Source organism: Apodemus sylvaticus, chromosome 10 (assembly GCF_947179515.1).
Source record: "Apodemus sylvaticus chromosome 10, mApoSyl1.1, whole genome shotgun sequence".
In the NCBI taxonomy this organism is placed as follows: Eukaryota; Metazoa; Chordata; class Mammalia; order Rodentia; family Muridae; genus Apodemus; species Apodemus sylvaticus.
In genome coordinates this window covers 96,163,207-96,172,253 of record NC_067481.1, presented here as the reverse complement: position 1 = coordinate 96,172,253, position 9,047 = coordinate 96,163,207, and the positions used below count along the sequence as shown (strand labels likewise).

Sequence of the window (9,047 nt, the reverse complement as noted above, 5' to 3'; positions counted from 1 at the left end):
GGCACTGGGAATTTTGGCTTGTGGAACTGCCAGATTGGGATTGTTTCTTCTAAATTGTATGTGCAAACAACAAAACCAGTCCCGAGCAGTAACTGAACAAGTGCTTATGTCTTTGGCACAGGATAATACATCTGCTCAAATTTGGCTCAGCCTGTATCGAGAATAGTTAGTCTATGATGGGCAACTCCTTTCCAGTCCACACCAACCTAAGACAGGGGCTCTGGGACTGGCAGAGATTCCCAGAGACAGGTAATGGGAGTTGGACAGAAGGTGTCCTAGGACAGATGCTATTCCGTTTTAAAAAATATAAAAGGGAGAGCTGTTGGGAACCAGTGAGCTTAGCTCAACACCCCTAGCTGAGCTGTTTGCACAGGTTTCTTGAGAGCAAAACATCCTGCGGCTTAGCCTTCCTGCTTCCTGCCCGGTGTGGTAGGGACTTCCCAGGTGCCTGACCTATGGCTATAATTGTTTTTTCCTGTTCCCTTCCCTGGCCTCTAGTATATATATTGCTGGTCCCTCAGTAAGGCTTTGGCATTCTCCTTACAGAATGACTAGTGTCTGTGTTTTCTGTTAATCCCCCAGGCCTATGCTCAATACTTGGTACCATGGCAGTGCAGGTGCTGTCAAATAGGCATGGCCTCTTCAGACTTTGGGGAGTTCCCCTAAGGTCTTGGCAAGGCAAGACCTCTTTCCATCTTCTCTGAGCCTAGATGCTCTCAGAAACTGGTTCAGCCTCTGGCAAGGACCCAGCTGTTCTGGGAGCCAGGACACTAGAAGTGTGTTAGTGTGTACATCTTACAGCAGTGGGCAGCTGGGATACAGAGCTCCAAGCCTGGATAGGTGGCCCCCAGAAGGTAACAGTGATAGTTTGTGTCTCTCACACTTCCAAATGCATGTTATTACAGGGGGTGGCTGTGTCCCCTAGAATCCAGCTTTCTGCTCTGACCAAGTCTGAAGTGCTTGAAAGACTCCCTCATGTCTGTCAAAATGGCATTCCAACACTTCTGAGACACAGCCCAGACCCAGGGCTATCATCATCTCTAGTTGGCAGGTTTCTGTGGGTGGAGGTGCAGCGACTGTGGTCAAGGACAGAAGGAGAGCGGTCAGAAAATTCAGTTTGCAGCCTGACCCAGCATGCTTTCAGTCTCAGCATCCCTTCACAGCCCACTGTGCCTGCCCGGGAGGCAGTGAACTTGCCCTGACTGGTCAGTTCATACCAGCCCCAAGAATGTGGCCACAACATGGCCCTCTGGAGTATAGATGTTGCATTTTGAGCCCACATCCTGTGGAAGAAAGACAAATGGGACCCTGGGGGCCTCGAGGGCAGACAGAGTGGCGTACAGCTCTTCCAATCCATTAGCACCTCTGTCCTCAGGTCTCCTGGCTGCAGAAGCCCGTGTTTGGGACCAGAAACCTCTTATCTGTGCTCGGAGATGCTGTGACTTCTGTTCCTTACTCTCCCCTGTCTGGGGAGCCCAATGCCTCTGACTCCTGGTGAGTTCTAACTGGGATCCCTTACATAGTCCCAGGCTCAGAGTCCTGTTCCATATACCACGGGGTTATGTCAGATTGCCAATTTGCCAGAAATCTCCCTGATGCCCGGAGTTTGATGACCTACTTGCTTCCATAGACCTTGGCTCAGGACAGGCATTGGTAGGCATCATCGGGGGCTGCCCTGTCCCAGTCTGCTGGTTCCCATGGTAGGCCAGCCTGTGGTTCTACAACACAAAGCACAGCAGATGGGAACACATCTGTGAGGGGTCTCTCATTCACCGTCAATGGTTGCTAACTGCTGCCTGCTGTGTAGAGCCATGAGTGGAGTCACCCATTCCCTTGGTTGAGAGGGTGGGTGTTGGGAGGTGAGTGGTACTTGGTGAGGTACTTGTCTTCCGGAGGGAGGCAGGATTTCTGACACCCTCCTGATCCCCAAGTCTGTTCTGACTGATGCCCACCTCTCTGCTGGGATTGATTTCAGGCCCTCTGAGGGCTTCATTGTCCTGTCTCCCAGGAAACAGATGGAGGCCTTTGACTTTAGAGTCCAAGTTGGACAGCTATGACTCTATGAAAGTGACCAGTTGATGAAGGTGGCCAAGATCTTCTGCTACCCAAGTTTAGTGAGAAGCTGTCTGCCCCCAGGTAAGCAGACATTGCTCTGATGAAACTGGACACCCCAGTTGTGCTGTCTTGTAGCTGCCCGCAGCCACATGTGAACTGGAGACCTGGAAGAGAATTCTGGGGATAAATGGGAAGGCGACGAAAGAGAATTGAGTCAGGATGACATTTTGCCAATCGAGACTGACTTTACTATTATTAAGCCAATATATATAGTTTTTAGAAAATAACCCTGCCCCTCGAATGGCCGCGAATTCCTTGGTTCTTCTTCTCAGCGGGTCGCCTGCTTCTAGTCACGCAGGTCTCTGCTGGTCTCCAGGTGAGACTGCCCTGAGGCAGCCTTGTTTGTCAAGGTGAAAGCGGCTGTATTGTTCTCAATGGAACAAGGGCTGGAGATAACACCAGGGGAAGGGTGGAGGCTGCCAGCCAGGAATGTCGCAGCTTGAATAGGATGGGCTGAGAAGTCCAGCTCAATGCTGTGGGGGAAGGGACAATTCCCCCTTAATTATTAATTTTTAAAAACTCAGTGGAGATATATATATATATATATATATATATATATATATATATATATATATTCACCCAGGGGCAATGGGCTTTTAACTAGTGAGGGAAATATAAAGGTCCGACCCCCTTAAACATTAACTGACATCTTTTTTCAGGGGAGGGGAAATAGGCTGCCTTAATAATTTAAGGACAGTTTCTCAATGTCAACCCCTATGCAGCCGGACGTGCTTTTCAGGGAAATTTGGAAGCAGGATTTTTTTTCCTTTTCCCTTGCAGTGCCTTGCCTCGCACCTCAAACTGATGCCCATGTTTGTTATATTAACAAACATGCATAGTTCCGAATACTATGCAGCCTCATTTTTGAGGATCCACTGGTAAAGTAAATGCTCTGTGAATATGAGCTGGCTGGCTGGCCTTTATAACCACCCATACTCATCCTGGCGGCCATTGCTGTAGAAGCTGATCTTCTGAGTGTTGAATCTGAGAGATACCTGCTTGAAACACAAAAGGAAATTAAGAGAAAAAACCTGTTTGGTCTTTATCAGAAGGCCCAAGGTGTTCAATTTGATTGCAAATTTGTAGCTCAGGCAAGAGGCCTGGCTTTCAAATTAACTGCAAGAACACAAAGGAACCTTTCTTCCCACGTAAGTGAGAAGTGGCTTAGGGAATGCCTTTGTGAATTAATTATACTTACCAGCAGCTTTAGGGTGTGTTTACCTGTCTTACCAATCTCTCTGGCAGCCATCGTGCTCCATCTTCTTTTTGAGAAAAAATACAAACTGACCCTCTCCCCCAAATTAAAACAGGTCTGGACCATTCCATGTATTAGTTAAAGGGTCCCGCCACTTAACCATGGTATAGGAATTGGAACTGGTGGGGTGCCAGTGCCCGTCTGCTGCAGATAGATCTTTAGAATCAGTCTGCAGGAAATTTAAAATGAACAAAACAAAAGCAAGATGCGCTTTGGGTGACCTGGGGGGGGTATAGATTCCCCTTCTTTGTTTTAAAAAGCCAGTTTTTAAGGGTGCGATGAGCATGCTCGACGATTCCTTGATACATTGGGTTATAAGAAATTCCAGTTTTATGTTTAATACCAAATTCTTTACAAAATGAGATAAAGTTCTTACCAGATTAGGCTGGTCCATTGTCTGTCTTAATGACCTTGGGTAATCCCATGGTATTAAAGGCTTGTAAACAATGATCGATTACATTTTTTGAGGCTTCTCCCGAATGTAGGGAGGCAAAAAGGAGTCCTGAGCAAGTATCAATGCAAACATGTATAAATTTTAATTTTCCAAATTCTGCATAGTGAGTTACATCCATTTGCCAAATTTGATTAGGTATAAGGCCACGTGGATTAACCCCTAAATGGGGAACTGGGGATAAGGTAAGGCAGGTAGGGCATTGTTTCACAATCATTCTTGCTTGCTCCTTAGTGATCTTATGTCTGATCCTTAAAGTGTGGCTTGAAAGATGAAACTTATTATGATCACTCTTGGCCAACTCAACAGGATCTGAAATTAAAGCTTCTCCTATTAGAGCCTTGTCAATGCAATCATTACCCTGAGCCAAAGGTCCAGGAAGACCGGAGTGAGCTTGTATATGGCCAATATAAAAGGGATTTTTTCTAGCAAGAATGATGCTTTGCAATTGTGAAAACAAGGATCCAGCTGGCATATTAAAATTAAATGTGCCATAGGTTTCTAATAAGGGGACAGATTCGGCAACATACAAACTGTCTGTAAAAAGATTAAAGGTACTATCTACAGATTGAAAGACACTTAATACTGCTGTCAGCTCTGATAACTGAGCAGAAAGCCCAGGGGTCTCTATGACCACCTGTTGATTATTAATAAGATATCCAGCTCTTCCTTTGGAAGAGCCGTCTGTGAAAATTAAAAGAGCGTTATGCAACGGCTGTAAAGATGCCATTTTAGGAAATACAACCTCATGCATATTAAAACTTTATCAATTTGTCTTGAGGATAATGGTTATCTATAGTCCCTTCAAAGCCTATTTGAGCAAGCAACCAATCTGTGCTATGCTGTTTTAACCAAGCATCTTGATCTATGTTATAAGGGTGAATACTAACATCTGGTTCTTTGCCAAAATAAGTTAGCGCCTGCTTTCTTCCAAGCACAATTACTTGGGCTACTGCCTCATAATATGGCAAGATATTATGCCTTGAAGACACCCGCAAATGAATCCACATCAGAGGAGCTTTTTGCCATAATAAACCTGTAGGCGAATGAGTCGTATTAAAAATTAGCAGATGCAAAGTTAAAGAATAATCTATATAGGTAACAAATTGATTTTCAATAGCTTTCTCCACTAGCTGTAAAGCCAAAAGTCCTTCTGAAGTTAATAACCTAGGGGATGTAGGATCAGCATTCCCCTTTAGAATATCAAACAAAGGTCGTAATTCTCCTGTAGTAAGCTTTAAATATGGCCGAAGCCAGTTAATGTCACCCAATAACTTCTGAAAATCATTTAAAGTTTTTAAATTGTCCCTGCGAATAATTATCTTCTGGGAAAAAACAGTTTGATTTGTAAGTTTGAAACCCAGATAGTTATACGGATCCTGGGTTTGTAATTTCTCTGGAGCTTTTTGCAATCCTTTAGCGGCTAAAGCTTGCTGTAAATCTTTAAAACATAAAAGCAAAGTCTGAGGATTTTTTCCTGCAACCAGATTTATTTGTTATAAAGGTCTCTCCCCCACACTTAGGACAGATTTCTGGGGAGCAAATTGATTGCCCGCTTATAGCACCCCTGTTATTAGGGCAATCACTTTTAAAATGACCCAGACTACCACATTTAAAACACCTTTTATTTCCTCGTCTCTGCGAAAGTATTCCCTGGATGGTGGTCCCCTGCAATGCTGCGGCCATTGCTAGACCCTGATTATACGAGGGGCCAATTTCAGAACAGAGATGAATATAACCAGCCAAGTCTGTGTTCCCTGTGAGGTCTGATGGCCTTGCGGCAGGCTGCATTAGCATTTTCATAAGCTAGCTGAGTAACCAACAGATTTTCTGCCTGAGAATTTCCAAAAATTATATTAGCTGTTTTTAACAATCTATTTACAAAATTCTGAAAAAGCTCATCAGGAGCCTGTTTGACACCTGTTAAGTTTCCACTAAGATCTCCCTTCGATGGTAAAAGATTCCAAGCACGGCGGGCAGCCATCGCAATCTGCGCATACACTGCGATGGGAAACCCAATCTGATTAGTATTTCCTTCATATACGCCTTCTCCCAATAACATATCAGCATTCCATTCTGGATGGCCTGCCTGAGTATTTACGGGCAGTTCTTTTGCTAGCCTCACGCCATTCAGAACTCCAAAGCAAGAAATCTCCTCCTGATAAAGTAGCCTTACACAAAGTTCTCCAATCCTGTGGAGTTAAATTTGACTCTATCACAGCATCCAATAAAGCTTGTGTAAAAGGGACTGTAGGGCCATACTGAGCTACAGCTGCCTTTAATTCTTTTATCACTTTGACTTCCAATGTCTGATATTGTCTAATCCTATTCTCCTGGTCTGCGATCTCAAGGACAGGAAAAGCTAAGAGTTCTGACGTATCCTGCCCTTCTTTCCCAAGCTCCTGAGTGGGCAAAGATCCTTGCTCTAACTCTTGCCTAGAGACAATTTTTTTTTTAACTTAGAGTGGGGAGTCAAACCCTATCCCTTTCGCCTGAAGCAGCCCTAGGATGCTGCGGGGCGCAAGTTTCCGCGCGAACTTTCCTATCCCATTTTTCCCTATCTATCTATCTATCCCAAGCAGCTACTATGCCGGGTCAACATAATTCTACTTGCCTAACCATATCCATCTGCACCCACAACAATAGTTTCAAAGGATAAAATTTTACACTAGCGCTAGCATTTAACTCTTATAGTTGTTCACCGTGTGGATATCATCTTCTTTCCATTTTTTTCTGTGAAGCTTCGCCAGATAGGGTCACCTCAGGAAATTCTCCTGTATCAGGTCTGTCCATGTTCAGGCGCCATTATGTAGCCGCCCGTGGCCACATGTGAACTGGAGACCTGGAAGAGAATTCTGGGGATAAACAGGAAGGTGACGAAAGAGAATTGAGTCAGGACGACATTTTGCCGATCGAGACTGACTTTACTATTATTTAGCCAATATATATAGTTTTTAGAAAACAACCCTGCCCCCCTCCCCCCAATGGCCACGAATTCCTTGGTTCTTCTTCTCAGCGGGTCGCCTGCTTCCAGTCACGCAGGTCTCTGCTGGTCTCCAGGTGAGACTGCCCTGAGGCAGCCTTGGTTGTCAAGGTGAAAGCGGCTGTATTGTTCTCAATGGAACAAGGGCCGGCCAGAGATAACACCAGGGGAAGGGTGGAGGCTGCCAGCCAGGAATGTCGCAGCTTGAATAGGATGGGCTGAGAAGTCCAGCTCAATGCTGTGGGGGAAGGGACACTGTCTGAGCATGGCCACCCTGTTTCCCTCCCTGCTGCCTCCCAGAGGATCTCCTCAAAGAAGATCTGCTGGGTGGCTGGCTCGGGTGTCATCGAGAACCACAGAGGAAGACCTCATGTCCTTTGTCAGAACTGGCGGAAAGAGGCAGAAGTCTCCAGCTTTGGTCCTCGCTGGCTTTTCTCCACAGGGCCACTGCCTCCACCCTACCACCTGAGGGAAGTGGTGGTCCCCATTGTGGACAATCGTGACTGTGAACAGAAGTACTGGACCAGTTCTTCCTTGGAAAACATTACCAGGATCATCAAAGATGACTCGCTTTGTGCTGGGATGGAGGGCCATGACTCCTGCCAGGTAACAGCCTGACCCGTCCTCTCTCCTCTGTCCCTTCCTTGCCCAGGACGCTGGCACCCACTCGACATGGCCTCCCAGGAACGCTGATTCCTGCCTTTGTCCACAGTTTGACTGGGGGGGGGTCTTGGTATTGAAAGACCCTAAAACAAGGGCCCCCAACGCCTCAGAAGGTGACACCCAAATCACTCAAGAGAAATGGTCTTGATGCAAACAGCAAGAAGATTTTTATTCTAGGCACACTGGGGTCCACAGTTGTACACCATGTGGGAGGTAGAGGACTGTGGACCCCGAGTGCAGAATCGGGACAACTTTTATAGGGTTACAACAAAGACTGAGCATCACAAACCAATCATTCCTTAGCATCGAGAGCCCTCGCAGTGCAAGCCAATCGATTTGAACCATTCCATAGTTTCTAGGCCGATCAGTTTAAATTATCTAAGCCTGAGCTCCATGGACCAATCAGTTTCCTATAGTCTCAGAGGTCCTCATCTGCATGGGCTCCTGGGTCGGGGAGGATGGCGCAAGCAGTTTACAGAAGCTAGATAAGCAGTTAGTTAGCTCATTTGCAGTTACCTTTTAGGGCCAGGATCACAGACTCAAGGGCCTGTCTTATGCCCTTTCACCTAGTTCTATACAGACAGCTGGCTCAAGGAATGTGACCCTTCACCTACTTTCTAACAAAGAGCAGGGTCTGGAATTTGAGGTATTTGGGGCTCCTTAGGAGGGTGGAGTTAGGGCCCCTTTGGAGTGAAATGGCATTTTTAAACTTCTGCCTTCTTGGGGGTCATTTGAGAGTTAGGCACTGAGGAGTTAGGCTGTAATTCTCATTCTTTCAGTATGCAGGTGGAACTGCTCCTGAGTCCAGGTGGGTGTGGTCAGCTGGGGCAGAGTCTGTGGCCTTCCTGACTTCCCTGGTGTATACACCTGAGTAATGAACTATATGTGCTGGATCTACTGCTATGTCCCCAAGTTCCTGGATCCTTCAGTGGGGCCAGATGGGATTCACACAACAGGAGACAACAGCCACTCATGTAGATCTGTGCACTCCTCCTTCCTGTCCAGCCTCACTTTCCTAAACCTCCCCATCCCATGGTAGTGAAACTAACTTGTGCTGGAGTCTAGAGTCGCTAGAGTCCCTTAACTCTGCAATGGAGGGGCTAAAACCGCATCTCAAAAGTAGCTGGGCAGCCCATATCCCCTGCTTACCGTGTTTCTCATTAAATGATGGATTGTCTAATTGATGCCTGTCTGCACTTTGAACCCAGGGATTGGCACTAAGGGTGGGGCTGAGCTGGTCCACTGAGGCCTCCCCCATTCGTGTCTCTGAGCCCTTGGTGGTGTGAAGGGGTGGAACTCTCAGTCAGCCCACACTATTTTCTGGTGTCCAGACCTCCCAACATTGCCTGCCTGTTCAGCCTCCAGGATTAATAGGCAGGGGTCAGATTTGCAGGACTCCCGATACTTCAGCCTTTGACTACTGACGTCAAAATGCTCCTTTCTGAGCCCCCATGGCCATTCAAATCCTAATTGATTGTTTTCCCCTTCCTTCTTTTTCCTTCTTTCTTCCTCTCTTCATGTTTGCTGTGCTTGCATGAACATGTATATATGTTCACATGTGTGTGAGTGTGGTGTGTGTG

At 46.3% G+C, this 9,047-nt stretch overlaps 1 pseudogene; it reads left to right on the top strand.

Annotated features, from left to right (window-relative positions):
* Positions 1–1,427: 1,427 nt before the first annotated feature.
* LOC127694485 (mastin-like) lies at positions 1,428–8,486 on the top strand (annotated as a pseudogene).
* The last annotated feature ends 561 nt before the right edge of the window (positions 8,487–9,047 follow it).